At 31.1% G+C, this 18,834-nt stretch overlaps 1 protein-coding gene across 2 annotated transcripts in view; it reads right to left on the bottom strand.

Annotated features, from left to right (window-relative positions):
* The window catches only part of LOC140428234 (uncharacterized), a 545,827-nt gene that overhangs the window by 246,077 nt on the left and 280,916 nt on the right, over window positions 1-18,834 (bottom strand). The window lies entirely within an intron of this gene.

Genomic DNA, 18,834 nt, shown 5'->3' with positions numbered 1-18,834 from the left:
TCACAGTGAAATAAACATTCCGCACTCCATGTACAATTAAATAAACATCACTCATTCCAATCACAATTAAATAAACATCACTCACTTCAATCACAATTAAATAAACATCACTCACTCAAATCTGAATTCAATAAACATCACTCATTCCAATCACAATTAAATAAACATCACTCACTTCAATCACAATTAAATAAACATCCCGCACTCCAGTCACAGTGAAATAAATATCTCATTCCATGCACAATTAAATAAACATCACTCACTCCATTCACAATTCAATAAAAAACATTCACTCCATTCACAATTAAATAAACAGCACTCACTCCAGTCACAATTCAATAAACATCACTCACTCCATTCACAATTCAATAACTATCACTCACTCCATTTACAATTGAAGAAACATCACTCGCTCCATTCAAAATTAAATAATCACTCACTCCTGCACAATTAAATAAACAACACTCACTCCATTCACAATTGAATAAACATCACTCATTCCATTCACAATTGAATAAATATCAATCATTCCAATCACAATTAAATAAACATCACTCACAGCAATCACAATAAAGTAAACATCACTCATTCCAATCACAGTGAAATAAACATTACGCACTCCATGGACAATTAAATAAACATCACTCACTCCATTCACAATGAAATAAACAGCACTCACCCTATTCACAATTAAATAAACATCACTTACTCCAAACACAATTAAATAAACATCACTCACTCCAATCACAGTAAAATAAACATCACTCACTCCATTCACAATTCAATAGACATCACTCACTCCATTCATAATTCAATAAACATCATTCACTCCATTCACAATTCAATAAACATCACTCACTCCATTCACAATTAAATAAACATCACTCACTCCAATCAGAATTCAATAAACATCACTCATTCCAATCACAATTAAATAAACATCACTCACTTCAATCACAATTAAATAAACATCACTCACTCCAATCACAGTGAAATAAACATCACTCATTCCATTCACAATTAAATAAACATCACTCACTCCATTCACAAATCAGTAAAAAGCATTCACCCATTCACAATTAAATAAACATCACTCACTCCAATCAGAATTAAATAAACATCACTCACTCCATTCACAATTCAATAAACATCACTAATTCCATGTCACAATCTAAAAAACATCACTCATTCTAATCACAGTTCAATAAACATCACTCACTCCAATCACAGTGAAATAAACATCACTCACTCCAATCACAATGAAATAAACATCACTCACTCCAATCACAGTGAAATAAACATCACTCACTCCTGCACAATTAAATAAACATCACTCACTCCATTCACAATTGAATAAATATCAATCATTCCAATCACAATTAAATAAACATCACTCACTGCAATCACAAATAAATAAATATCACTCATTCCAATCACAGTGAAATAAACATTACGCACTCCATGGACAATTAAATAAACATCACTCACTCCATGTCACAATCAAATAAACATCGCTCATTCCATTCGCAGTTAAATGAACATCACTCACGGCATTCACAATTCAATAAACATCACTCACTCCGTTCACAATTAAATAAACTTCCCTCACCCCATTCACAATTAAATAAACATCACTCACTCCAATGACAATTAAATAAACATCATTCTCTCCAATGACAATTAAATAAACATCACTCACTCCATTCACAATTAAATAAACATCACTCACTCCATTCACAATTGAATAAATATCAATCATTCCAATCACAATTAAATAAACATCACTCACAGCAATCACAATTAAGTAAACATCACTCATTCCAATCAGAGTGAAATAAACATTACGCACTCCATGGACAATTAAATAAACATCACTCACTCCATTTACAATGAAATAAACATCAGTCAGTCCATTAACAATCAAATCAATATCACTCACTCAATTCACAATTCAATAAACATCACTCACTCCATTCACAATTCAATAAACATCACTCACTCCATTCACAATTCAATAAACATCACTCACTCCATTCACACTTCAATAAACATCACTCACTCCATTCACAATGAAATACACATTACTCACCCTATTCACAATAAAATAAACATCACTCACTCCAATCACAATTAAATAAACATCACTCAGTCCATTCACAATTATATAAATAAACTTACTCCATTCACAATTCAATAAACATCACTCACTCCCTTTAAAATTCAATAAACATCACTCACTCCATTCGCAATTAAATAATCACTCACTCCAAGCACAAGTAAATAAACATCACTCATTCCAATCACAATTAAATAAACATCACTCACTCCAATCTCAATTAAATAAACATCACTCGTTCCATTCACAATTACGTAAACAACACTCACTCCATTCACAATTCAATAAAAAACATTCACTCCATTCACAATTAAATAAACATCACTCACTCCATTCACAATTCAACAGACATCAGTTACTCCATTCACAATTCAATAATCAGTCACTCCATTCACACTTCAATAAACATCACTCACTTCATTCACACTTCAATAAACATCACTCACCCTATTCGCAATTAAATAATCACTCTCTCCATTCACAACTAAATAAACATCACTCACTCCAATCACAGTGAAATAAACAGCATTCACTCCAATCACAATTAAAAAAGCATCACTCACTCCATTCACAATTAAATAAACATCACTCACTCCAATCACAGAGAAATAAACATCATTCACTCCAATCACAATTAAATAAACATAATTCACTCCATTCACAAGTAAATAATCACTCACTTCATTCACAATTAAATAAATATCAATCACTCCAATTACAATTAAATAAACATCACTTACTCCAATCACAATTAAATAAACATCACTCACTCCATTCACAATTCAATAAATATCACTAACTCCATGTCACAATTAAATAAACATCGCTCACTCCATTCACAATTAAATAAACATCGCTCACTCCATTTACAATTAAATAAACATCGCTCACTCCATTCACAATTAAATAAACTTCATTCACCCCAATCACAGTTAAATAAACATCACTCACTACAATCACTATTAAATAAACATCACTCACTCCATTCACAATTCAATAAACGTCACTCACTCCCTTTACAATTCAATAAACATCACTCATTCCACTCACAATTCAATAAACACCACTCAGTCCTTCACAATTAAATTAACATCACTCACTCCAATCACGATTAAATAAACTTCACTCTCCCCATTCACAATTAAAAAACATCTCTCTCTCCATTCACAATTAAATAAATATCACTTACCCCCATTCACAATTCAATAAATATCATTCACTCCAATCACAGTGAAATAAACATCTCACCCCATTCACAATTAAATAAACATCACTTACTCCAATCACAATGAAATAAACATCACTCACTCCAATCACAGTAAAATAAACATCACTCACTCCAATCACAATTAAATAAACATCACTAACTCACTGTAACAATTAAATAAACATCGCTCACTCCATTCACAATTCAATAAACATCACTAACTCTATGTCACAATCAAATAAACATCACTAACTCTATGTCACAATCAAATAAACATCACTCATTCCATTCACAGCTAAATAAACATCACTCACTCCATTTACAATTCAATAATCATCACTCACTCTGTTCACAATTCAATAAACACCACTCACCGCATTCACAATTAAATGAACATCACTCACTCCAATCACAATTCAATAAACATCACTTACTCCAATCACAATTAAATAAACATCGCTCATTCCAATCAGTGAAATAAACATTACGCACTCCATGGACAATTAAATAAACATCACTCACTCCATTCACAATGAAATAAACATCAGTCAGTCCATTCACAGTTAAATAAATATCACTCACTCCATTCACAATTAAATAAACATCACTCACTCCATTCACAATTCAATAATCATCACTCACTCCAATCACAATTCAATAAATATCACTCATTGCAATCACAATTAAATAAACATCACTTACTTCAATCACAATTAATAAACATCACTCACTCCAATCACAGTGAAATATACATCACCCATTCCATTCACAATTAAATAAACATCACACACTCCATTCACAATTCAATAAAAAACATTCACTCCATTCACAATTAAATAAACATCACTCACTCCATTCACAATTCAATAAACATCACTTACTCCATTTACAATTCAATAATCACTCACTCCATTCACACTTCAATAAACATCACTCACTCCATTCACAATGAAATCAACATCACTCACCCTATTCACAATTAAATGAACATCACTCACTCCAATCACAATTAAAGAAACATCACTCACTTCAATCACAATTAAATAAACATCACTCACTCCAATCAGAATTCAGTAAACATCACTCATTCCAATCACAATTAAGTAAACATCACTCACTCCAATCACAGTGAAATAAACATCACTCATTCCATTCACAATTAAATAAACATCACTCACTCCATTCACAATTCAATAAAAAGCATTCATTCCATTCACAATTAAATAAACATCACTCACTCCAATCAGAATTAAATAAACATCACTCGCTCCATTCACAATTCAATAAACATCACGAATTCCATGTCACAATCATATAAACACCACTCATTCCAATCACAGTTCAATAAACATCACTCACTCCAATCACAGTGAAATAAACATTACGCACTCCATGTACAATTAAATAAACATCACTCACTCCAATCACAGTGAAATAAACATCACTCGCTCCTGCACAATTAAATAAACATCACCCACTCCATTCACAATTGAATAAATATCAATCATTCCAATCACAATTAAATAAACATCACTCAGTCCATTCACAATTCAATAAACATCACTCACTCCCTTCACAATTCAATAAACATCACTCACTCCATACACAATCTAATAAACATCACGCACTCCAATTACAATTAAATAAATATCACTCATTCCAATCACAATTAAATAAACATCACTCACTCCAATCACAATTAAATAAACATCACTAACTCACTGTAACAATTAAATAAACATCGCTCACTCCATTCACAATTCAATAAACATCACTAACTCTATGTCACAATCAAATAAACATCACTAACTCTATGTCACAATCAAATAAACATCACTCATTCCATTCACAGCTAAATAAACATCACTCACTCCATTTACAATTCAATAATCATCACTCACTCTGTTCACAATTCAATAAACACCACTCACCGCATTCACAATTAAATGAACATCACTCACTCCAATCACAATTCAATAAACATCACTTACTCCAATCACAATTAAATAAACATCGCTCATTCCAATCAGTGAAATAAACATTACGCACTCCATGGACAATTAAATAAACATCACTCACTCCATTCACAATGAAATAAACATCAGTCAGTCCATTCACAGTTAAATAAATATCACTCACTCCATTCACAATTAAATAAACATCACTCACTCCATTCACAATTCAATAATCATCACTCACTCCAATCACAATTCAATAAATATCACTCATTGCAATCACAATTAAATAAACATCACTTACTTCAATCACAATTAATAAACATCACTCACTCCAATCACAGTGAAATATACATCACCCATTCCATTCACAATTAAATAAACATCACACACTCCATTCACAATTCAATAAAAAACATTCACTCCATTCACAATTAAATAAACATCACTCACTCCATTCACAATTCAATAAACATCACTTACTCCATTTACAATTCAATAATCACTCACTCCATTCACACTTCAATAAACATCACTCACTCCATTCACAATGAAATCAACATCACTCACCCTATTCACAATTAAATGAACATCACTCACTCCAATCACAATTAAAGAAACATCACTCACTTCAATCACAATTAAATAAACATCACTCACTCCAATCAGAATTCAGTAAACATCACTCATTCCAATCACAATTAAGTAAACATCACTCACTCCAATCACAGTGAAATAAACATCACTCATTCCATTCACAATTAAATAAACATCACTCACTCCATTCACAATTCAATAAAAAGCATTCATTCCATTCACAATTAAATAAACATCACTCACTCCAATCAGAATTAAATAAACATCACTCACTCCATTCACAATTCAATAAACATCACTAATTCCATGTCACAATCTGATAAACACCACTCATTCCAATCACAGTTCAATAAACATCACTCACTCCAATCACAGTGAAATAAACATTACGCACTCCATGTACAATTAAATAAACATCACTCACTCCATTCACAATGAAATAAACATCAGTCAGTCCATTCACAATTAAATAAATATCACTCACTCCATTCACAATTCAATAAACATCACTCACTCCCTTTACAATTCAATAAACATCACTCACTCCATTCACAATTCAATAAACATCACTGACTCCAATCACAATTAAATAAACATCCTCATTCCAATCACAATTAAATAAACATTACTCACTCCATTCACAATTCAATAAAAAACATTCATTATATTCACAATTCAATAAACATCACTGACTCCATTCACAATTCAATAATCACTCACTCCATTCACACTTCAATAAACATCACTCACTCCATTCACAATGAAATAAACATAATTCACTCCATTCACAAGTAAATAATCACTCAATTCATTCACAATTAAATAAATATCAATCTCTCCAATCACAATTAAATAAACATCACTCACTCCATTCACAATTCAATAAACATCACTCACTCCATTCACAATTCAATAAACATCACTCACTCCATTCACAATTAAATAAACATCACTCTTCCAATCACAATTAAATAAACATCACTCACTCCAATCACAATTAAAGAAACATCACTCACTTCCAGCACAATTAAATAAACATCACTCACTCCAATCACAATTAAATAAACATCACTCACTTCAATCTCAATTAAATAAACATCACTCACTCCAATCACAGTGAAATAAACATCACTCATTCCATTCACAATTAAATAAACATCACTCACTCCATTCACAATTCAATAAAAAGCATTCACTCCATTTACAATTAAATAAACATCACTCACTCCAAACAGAATTAAATAAACATCACTCACTCCATTCACAATTCAATAAACATCACTAATTCCATGTCACAATCTAATAAACATCACTCATTCCAATCACAGTTCAATAAACATCACACACTCCAATCACAGTGAAATAAACATCACTCACTCCAATCACAATGAAATAAACATCACTCACTCCAATCACAGTGAAATAAACATCACTCGCTCCTGCACAATTAAATAAACATCACCCACTCCATTCACAATTGAATAAATATCAATCATTCCAATCACAATTAAATAAACATCACTCAGTCCATTCACAATTCAATAAACATCACTCACTCCCTTCACAATTCAATAAACATCACTCACTCCATACACAATCTAATAAACATCACGCACTCCAATTACAATTAAATAAATATCACTCATTCCAATCACAATTAAATAAACATCACTCACTTCAATCACAATTAAATAAACATCACTCACTCCAATCACAGTGAAATAAACATCACTCATTCCATTCACAATTAAATAAACATCACTCACTCCATTCACAATTCAATAAAAAACATGCACTCCATTCACAATTCAATAAACAATACTCACTCTATTCACAATTAAATTAACATCACTCACCCTATTCACAATTAAATAAACATCACTCACTCAATTCACAATTAAATGAACATCATTCACTCCATTCACAAGTAAATAATCACTCATTTCATTCACAATTAAATAAATATCAATCACTCCAATCACAATTAAATAAACATCACTTACACCAATCACAATTTAATAAACATCACTCACTCCAATCACAGTAAATTAAACATCACTCACTCCATTCACAATTCAATAAACATCACTCACTCCAATCACAATTAAATAAACATCACTCATTCCAATCACAATTAAATAAACATTACTCACTCCATTCACAATTCAATAAAAAACATTCATTATATTCACAATTCAATAAACATCACTGACTCCATTCACAATTCAATAATCACTCACTCCATTCACACTTCAATAAACATCACTCACTCCATTCACAATGAAATAAACATAATTCACTCCATTCACAAGTAAATAATCACTCACTTCAGTCACAATTAAATAAATATCAATCACTCCAATAACAATTAAATAAACATCACTCACTCCATTCACAATTCAATAAACATCACTCACTCCATTCACAATTCAATAAACATCACTCACTCCATTCACAATTAAATAAACATCACTCATTCCAATCACAATTAAATAAACATCACTCACTCCAATCACAATTAAAGAAACATCACTCACTTCCAGCACAATTAAATAAACATCACTCACTCCAATCACAATTAAATAAACATCACTCACTTCAATCTCAATTAAATAAATATCACTCATTCCAATCACAATTAAATAAACATCACTCACTTCAATCACAATTAAATAAACATCACTCACTCCATTCACAATTCAATAAAAAGCATTCACTCCATTTACAATTAAATAAACATCACTCACTCCAAACAGAATTAAATAAACATCACTCACTCCATTCACAATTCAATAAACATCACTAATTCCATGTCACAATCTAATAAACATCACTCATTCCAATCACAGTTCAATAAACATCACACACTCCAATCACAGTGAAATAAACATCACTCACTCCAATCACAATGAAATAAACATCACTCACTCCAATCACAGTGAAATAAACATCACTCGCTCCTGCACAATTAAATAAACATCACACACTCCATTCACAATTGAATAAATATCAATCATTCCAATCACAATTAAATAAACATCACTCAGTCCATTCACAATTCAATAAACATCACTCACTCCCTTCACAATTCAATAAACATCACTCACTCCATACACAATCTAATAAACATCACGCACTCCAATTACAATTAAATAAATATCACTCATTCCAATCACAATTAAATAAACATCACTCACTTCAATCACAATTAAATAAACATCACTCACTCCAATCACAGTGAAATAAATATCACTCATTCCATTCACAATTAAATAAACATCACTCACTCCATTCACAATTCAATAAAAAACATGCACTCCATTCACAATTCAATAAACAATACTCACTCTATTCACAATTAAATTAACATCACTCACCCTATTCACAATTAAATAAACATCACTCACTCAATTCACAATTAAATGAACATCATTCACTCCATTCACAAGTAAATAATCACTCATTTCATTCACAATTAAATAAATATCAATCACTCCAATCACAATAAAATAAACATCACTGACACCAATCACAATTTAATAAACATCACTCACTCCAATCACAGTAAATTAAACATCACTCACTCCATTCACAATTCAATAAACATCACTCACTCCATTCACAATTCAATAAAAATCACTCACTCCATTCACAATTAAATAAACATCACTCACTCCAATCAGAATTCAATAAACATCACTCATTCCAATCACAATTAAATAAACATCACTCACTTCAATCACAATTAAATAAACATCACTCACTCCAATCACAGTGAAATAAACATCCCTCATTCCATTCACAATTAAATAAACATCACTCACTCCATTCACAAATCAATAAAAAGCATTCACTCCATTCACAATTAAATAAACATCACTCACTCCAATCAGAATTAAATAAACATCACTCAGTCCATTCACAATTATACAAATAAACTTACTCCATTCACAATTCAATAAACATCACTAATTCCATGTCACAATCTAATAAACATCACTCATTCTAATCACAGTTCAAGAAACATCACTCACTCCAATCACAGTGAAATAAACATCACTCACTCCAATCACAATGAAATAAACATCACTCACTCCAATCACAGTGAAATAAACATCACTCACTCCTGCACAATTAAATAAACATCACTCACTCCATTCACAATTGAATAAATATCAATCATTCCAATCACAATTAAATAAACATCACTCACTGCAATCACAATTAAATAAATATCACTCATTCCAATCACAGTGAAATAAACATTACGCACTCCATGGACAATTAAATAAACATCACTCACTCCATGTCACAATCAAATAAACATCGCTCATTCCATTCGCAGTTAAATAAACATCACTCACTGCATTCACAATTCAATAGACATCACTCACTCCGTTCACAATTAAATAAACTTCCCTCACCACATTCACAATAAAATAAACATCACTCAATTCAATGGCAATTAAATAAACATCATTCTCTCCAATGACAATTAAATAAACATCACTCACTCCATTCACAATTAAATAAACATCACTCACTCCATTCACAATTGAATAAATATCAATCATTCCAATCACAATTAAATAAACATCACTCATTCCAATCACAGTGAAATAAACATTACGCACTCAATAGACAATTAAATAAACGTCACTCACTCCATTTACAATGAAATAAACATCAGTCAGTCCATTAACAATTAAATCAATATCACTCACTCAATTCACAATTCAATAAACATCACTCACTCCCTTCACAATTCAATAAACATCACTCACTCCATTCACAATTCAATAAACATCACTCACTCCATTCACACTTCACTAAACATCACTCACTCCATTCACAATGAAATACACATTACTCACCCTATTCACAATAAAATAAACATCTCTCACTCCAATCACAATTAAATAAACATCACTCAGTCCATTCACAATTATATAAATAAACTCACTCTATTCACAATTAAATTAACATCACTCACCCTATTCACAATTAAATAAACATCACTCACTCAATTCACAATTAAATGAACATCATTCACTCCATTCACAAGTAAATAATCACTCATTTCATTCACAATTAAATAAATATCAATCACTCCAATCACAATTAAATAAACATCACTTACACCAATCACAATTTAATAAACATCACTCACTCCAATCACAGTAAATTAAACATCACTCACTCCATTCACAATTCAATAAACATCACTCACTCCAATCACAATTAAAGAAACATCACTCATTCCAATCACAATTAAATAAACATTACTCACTCCATTCACAATTCAATAAAAAACATTCACTATATTCACAATTCAATAAACATCTCTGACTCCATTCACAATTCAATAATCAGTCACTCCATTCACACTTCAATAAACATCACTCACTCCATTCACAATGAAATAAACATAATTCACTCCATTCACAAGTAAATAATCACTCACTTCATTCACAATTAAATAAATATCAATCACTCCAATCACAATTAAATAAACATCACTCACTCCATTCACAATTCAATAAACATCACTCACTTCATTCACAATTCAATTAACATCACTCACTCCATTCACAATTAAATAAACATCACTCATTCCAATCACAATTAAATAAACATCACTCACTTCAATCACAATTAAATAAACATCACTCACTCCATGTCACAATCAAATAAACATCGCTCATTCCAATCACAATTAAATAAACATCACTCACTTAAATCACAATTAAATAAATATCCCTCACTCCAATCAAAGTGAAATAAACATCTGATTCCTTTCACAATTAAATAAACATCACTCACTCCATTCACAATTCAATAAAAAACATTCACTCCATTCACAATTAAATAAACAGCACTCACTCCATTCACAATTCAATAAACATCACTCACTCCCTTCACAATTCAATAACCATCACTCACTCCATTCACAATTCAATAAACATCACTCGCTCCATTCACAATTAAATAATCACTCACTCCTGCACAATTAAATAAACATCACTCATTCCAATCACAATTAAATAAACATCACTCATTCCAATCACAGTGAAATAAACATTACGCACTCAATAGACAATTAAATAAACGTCACTCACTCCATTTACAATGAAATAAACATCAGTCAGTCCATTAACAATTAAATCAATATCACTCACTCAATTCACAATTCAATAAACATCACTCACTCCCTTCACAATTCAATAAACATCACTCACTCCATTCACAATTCAATAAACATCACTCACTCCATTCACACTTCACTAAACATCACTCACTCCATTCACAATGAAATACACATTACTCACCCTATTCACAATAAAATAAACATCACTCACTCCAATCACAATTAAATAAACATCACTCAGTCCATTCACAATTATATAAATAAACTCACTCTATTCACAATTAAATTAACATCACTCACCCTATTCACAATTAAATAAACATCACTCACTCAATTCACAATTAAATGAACATCATTCACTCCATTCACAAGTAAATAATCACTCATTTCATTCACAATTAAATAAATATCAATCACTCCAATCACAATTAAATAAACATCACTTACACCAATCACAATTTAATAAACATCACTCACTCCAATCACAGTAAACTAAACATCACTCACTCCATTCACAATTCAATAAACATCACTCACTCCAATCACAATTAAATAAACATCACTCATTCCAATCACAATTAAATAAACATTACTCACTCCATTCACAATTCAATAAAAAACATTCACTATATTCACAATTCAATAAACATCTCTGACTCCATTCACAATTCAATAATCAGTCACTCCATTCACACTTCAATAAACATCACTCACTCCATTCACAATGAAATAAACATAATTCACTCCATTCACAAGTAAATAATCACTCACTTCATTCACAATTAAATAAATATCAATCACTCCAATCACAATTAAATAAACATCACTCACTCCATTCACAATTCAATAAACATCACTCACTTCATTCACAATTCAATAAACATCACTCACTCCATTCACAATTAAATAAACATCACTCATTCCAATCACAATTAAATAAACATCACTCACTTCAATCACAATTAAATAAACATCACTCACTCCAATCAGAATTCAATAAACATCACTCATTCCAATCACAATTAAATAAACATCACTCACTTAAATCACAATTAAATAAACATCCCTCACTCCAATCACAGTGAAATAAACATCTGATTCCTTTCACAATTAAATAAACATCACTCACTCCATTCACAATTCAATAAAAAACATTCACTCCATTCACAATTAAATAAACAGCACTCACTCCATTCACAATTCAATAAACATCACTCACTCCCTTCACAATTCAATAACCATCACTCACTCCATTCACAATTCAATAATCATCACTCGCTCCATTCACAATTAAATAATCACTCACTCCTGCACAATTAAATAAACATCACTCACTCCATTCACAATTGAATAAACATCACTCACTCCATTCACAATTGAATAAATATCATTCATTCCAATTCCAATTTAATAAACATCACTCACAGCAATCACAATCAAGTAAACATCACTCATTCCAATCACAGTGAAATAAACATTACGCACTCCATGGACAATTAAATAAACATCACTCTCTCCATTCACAATTCAATAAACATCACACACCCCATTCACAATGCAATAATCATCACTCACTCCATTCACAATTAAATAAACATCACTCACTCCAATCAGAATTCAATCAACATCACTCATTGCAATCACAAATAAATAAACATCACTCACTTCAATCTCAATTAAATAAACATCACTCACTCCAATCACAGTGAAATAAACATCACTCATTCCATTCACAATTAAATAAACATCACTCACTCCATTTACAATTCAATAAAAAGCATTCACTCCATTTACAATTAAATAAACATCACTCACTCCAAACAGAATTAAATAAACATCACTCACTCCATTCACAATTCAATAAACATCACTAATTCCATGTCACAATCTAATAAACATCACTCATTCCAATCACAGTTCAATAAACATCACACACTCCAATCACAGTGAAATAAACATCACTCACTCCAATCACAATGAAATAAACATCACTCACTCCAATCACAGTGAAATAAACATCACTCGCTCCTGCACAATTAAATAAACATCACGCACTCCATTCACAATTGAATAAATATCAATCATTCCAATCACAATTAAATAAATATCACTCAGTCCATTCACAATTCAATAAACATCACTCACTCCAATCACAATTAAATAAACATCACTCATTCCAATCACAATTAAAGAAACATCACTCACTTACAGCACAATTAAATAAACATCACTCACTCCAATCAGAATTCAATAAACATCACTCATTCCAATCACAATTAAGTAAACATCACTCACTCCAATCACAGTGAAATAAACATCACTCATTCCATTCACAATTAAATAAACAACACTCACTCCAATCACAATGAAATAAACATCACTCACTCCATTCACAATTAAATAAACAACACTCACTCCAATCACAATGAAATAAACATCACTCACTCCATACACAATCTAATAAACATCACTCACTCCAATTACAATTAAATAAATATCACTCATTCCAATCACAATTAAATAAACATCACTCACTTCAATCACAATTAAATAAACATCACTCACTCCAATCACAGTGAAATAAACATCACTCATTCCATTCACAATTAAATAAACATCACTCACTCCATTCACAATTCAATAAAAAACATGCACTCCATTCACAATTCAATAAACAATACTCACTCTATTCACAATTAAATAAACATCACTCACTCAATTCACAATTAAATGAACATCATTCACTCCATTCACAAGTAAATAATCACTCTTTTCATTCACAATTAAATAAATATCAATCACTCCAATCACAATTAAATAAACATCACTTACACCAATCACAATTTAATAAACATCACTCACTCCAATCACAGTAAATTAAACATCACTCACTCCATTCACAATTCAATAAACATCACTCACTCCATTCACAATTCAATAAACATCACTCACTCCATTCACAATTAAATAAACACCACTCACTCCAATCAGAATTCAATAAACATCACTCATTCCAATCACAATTAAATAAACATCACTCACTCCAATCACAGTGAAATAAACATCACTCATTCCATTCACAATTCAATAAACATCACTCACTCCATTCACAAATCAATAAAAAGCATTCACTCCATTCACAATTAAATAAACATCACTCACTCCAATCAGAATTAAATAAACATCACTCAGTCCATTCACAATTATACAAATAAACTTACTCCATTCACAATTCAATAAACATCACTAATTCCATGTCACAATCTAATAAACATCACTCATTCTAATCACAGTTCAAGAAACATCACTCACTCCAATCACAGTGAAATAAACATCACTCACTCCAATCACAATGAAATAAACATCACTCACACCAATCACAGTGAAATAAACATGACTCACTCCTGCACAATTAAATAAACATCACTCACTCCATTCACAATTGAATAAATATCAATCTTTCCAATCACAATTAAATAAACATCACTCACTGCAATCACAATTAAATAAATATCACTCATTCCAATCACAGTGAAATAAACATTACGCACTCCTTGGACAATTAAATAAACATCACTCACTCCATGTCACAATCAAATAAACATCGCTCATTCCATTCGCAGTTAAATAAACATCACTCACTGCATTCACAATTCAATAGACATCACTCACTCCGTTCACAATTAAATAAACTTCCCTCACCACATTCACAATAAAATAAACATCACTCAATCCAATGGCAATTAAATAAACATCATTCTCCCCAATGACAATTAAATAAACATCACTCACTCCATTCACAATTAAATAAACATCACTCACTCCATTCACAATTGAATAAATATCAATCATTCCAATCACAATTAAATAAACATCACTCATTTCAATCACAGTGAAATAAACATTACGCACTCCATGGACAATTAAATAAACATCACTCACTCCATTTACAATGAAATAAACTTCAGTCAGTCCATTAACAATTAAATCAATATCACTCACTCAATTCACAATTCAATAAACATCACTCACTCCCTTCACAATTCAATAAACATCACTCACTCCATTCACAATTCAATAAACATCACTCACTCCATTCACACTTCAATAAACATCACTCACTCCATTCACAATGAAATACACATTACTCACCCTATTCACAATAAAATAAACATCACTCACTCCAATCACAATTAAATAAACATCACTCAGTCCATTCACAATTATATAAATAAACTTACTCCATTCACAATTCAATAAACATCACTCACTCCGTTTAAAATTCAATAAACAGCACTCACTCCATTCACAATTCAATAAACATCACTCACTCCATTCACAATTAAATAATCACTCACTCCAAGCACAATTAAATAAACATCACTCATTCCAATCACAATTAAATAAACATCACTCACTCCAATCTGAATTAAATAAACATCACTCACTCCAATCACAGTGAAATAAACATCACTCGTTCCATTCACAATTACATAAACATCACTCACTCCATTCACAATGAAATACACATTACTCACCCTATTCACAATAAAATAAACATCACTCACTCCAATCACAATTAAATAAACATCACTCAGTCCATTCACAATTATATAAATAAACTTACTCCATTCACAATTCAATAAACATCACTCACTCCCTTTAAAATTCAATAAACAGCACTCACTCCATTCACAATTCAATAAACATCACTCACTCCATTCACAATTAAATAATCACTCACTCCAAGCACAATTAAATAAACATCACTCATTCCAATCACAATTAAATAAACATCACTCACTCCAATCTCAATTAAATAAACATCACTCGTTCCATTCACAATTACATAAACATCACTCACTCCATTCACAATTCAATAAAAAACATTCACTCCATTCACAATTAAATAAACATCACTCACTCCATTCACAATTCAACACACATCAGTTACTCCATTCACAATTCAATAATCACACACTCCATTCACACTTCAATAAACATCACTCACTCCATTCACACTTCAATAAACATCACTCACCCTATTCGCAATTAAATAATCACTCTCTCCATTCACAACTAAATAAACATCACTCACTCCAATCACAGTGAAATAAACATCATTCACTCCAATCACAATTAAAAAAGCATCACTCACTCCATTCACAATTAAATAAACATCACTCACTCCAATCACAGAGAAATAAACATCATTCACTCCAATCACAATTAAATAAACATCATTCACTCCATTCACAAGTAAATAATCACTCACTTCATTCACAATTAAATAAATATCAATCACTCCAATTACAATTAAATAAACATCACTTACTCCAATCACAATTAAATAAACATCACTCACTCCATTCACAATTCAATAAATATCACTAACTCCATGTCACAATTAAATAAACATCGCTCACTCCATTCACAATTAAATAAACATCGCTCACTCCATTCACAATTAAATAAACATCATTCACCCCAATCACAGTTAAATAAATATCACTCACTACAATCACTATTAAATAAACATCACTCACTCCATTCACAATTCAATAAACGTCACTCACTCCCTTTCCAATTCAATAAACATCACTCATTCCATTCACAATTCAATGAACATCACTCATTCCAATCACAATTAAATAAACATCACTCACTCCAATCACAGTAAAAAAAACACCACTCAGTCCTTCACAATTGAATTAACATCACTCACTCCAATCACGATTAAATAAACATCACTCTCCCCATTCACAATTAAAAAACATCTCTCTCTCCTTTCACAATTAAATAAATATCACTTACACCCGTTCACAATTCAATAAATATCATTCACTCCAATCACAGTGAAATAAACATCTCACCCCATTCACAATTAAATAAACATCACTTACTCCAATCACAATGAAATAAACATCACTCACTCCAATCACAGTAAAATAAACATCACTCACTCCAATCACAATTAAATAAACATCACTAACTCAATGTAACAATTAAATAAACATCGCTCACTCCATTCACAATTCAATAAACATCACTAACTCTAAGTCACAATCAAATAAACATCACTCATCCCATTCACAGATAAATAAACATCACTCACTCCATTCACAATTCAATAATCATCACTCACTCTGTTCACAATTCAATAAACACCACTCACTCCAATCACAATGAAATAAACATCACTCATTCCAATCAGAATTCAACAAACATCACTCATTCCAATCACAGTTCAATAAACATCACTCACTCCAATCACAGTGAAATAAACATCACTTACTTAAATCACAATTAATAAACATCACTCACTCCAATCACAATGAAATAAATATCACTCATTCCAATCAGAATTCAATAAACATCACTCATTCCAATCACAGTTCAATAAACATCACTCACTCCTATCACAGTGAAATAAACATCACTTATAGATAGAATAGAACAATACAGCGCAGTACAGGCCCTTCGGCCCACGATGTTGCACCGAAACAAAAGCCATATAACCTACACTATACCTGCACTTACTTAAATCACAATTAATAAACATCACTCACTCCAATCACAGTGAAATAAACATCACTCATTCCATTCACAATTAAATAAACATCACACACTCCATTCACAATTCAATAAAAAACATTCACTCCATTCACAATTAAATGAACATCACTCACTCCATTCACAATTCAATAAACATCACTTACTCCATTCACAATTCAATAAACATCACTCACTCCGTTTAAAATTCAATAAACAGCACTCACTCAATTCACAATTCAATAAACATCACTCACTC

This window comes from Scyliorhinus torazame, chromosome 8, assembly GCF_047496885.1.
Source record: "Scyliorhinus torazame isolate Kashiwa2021f chromosome 8, sScyTor2.1, whole genome shotgun sequence".
NCBI lineage: Eukaryota > Metazoa > Chordata > Chondrichthyes > Carcharhiniformes > Scyliorhinidae > Scyliorhinus > Scyliorhinus torazame.
The sequence above is the reverse complement of the archived record's forward strand: the minus strand, read 5'-3'. Positions and strand labels throughout refer to the sequence as shown.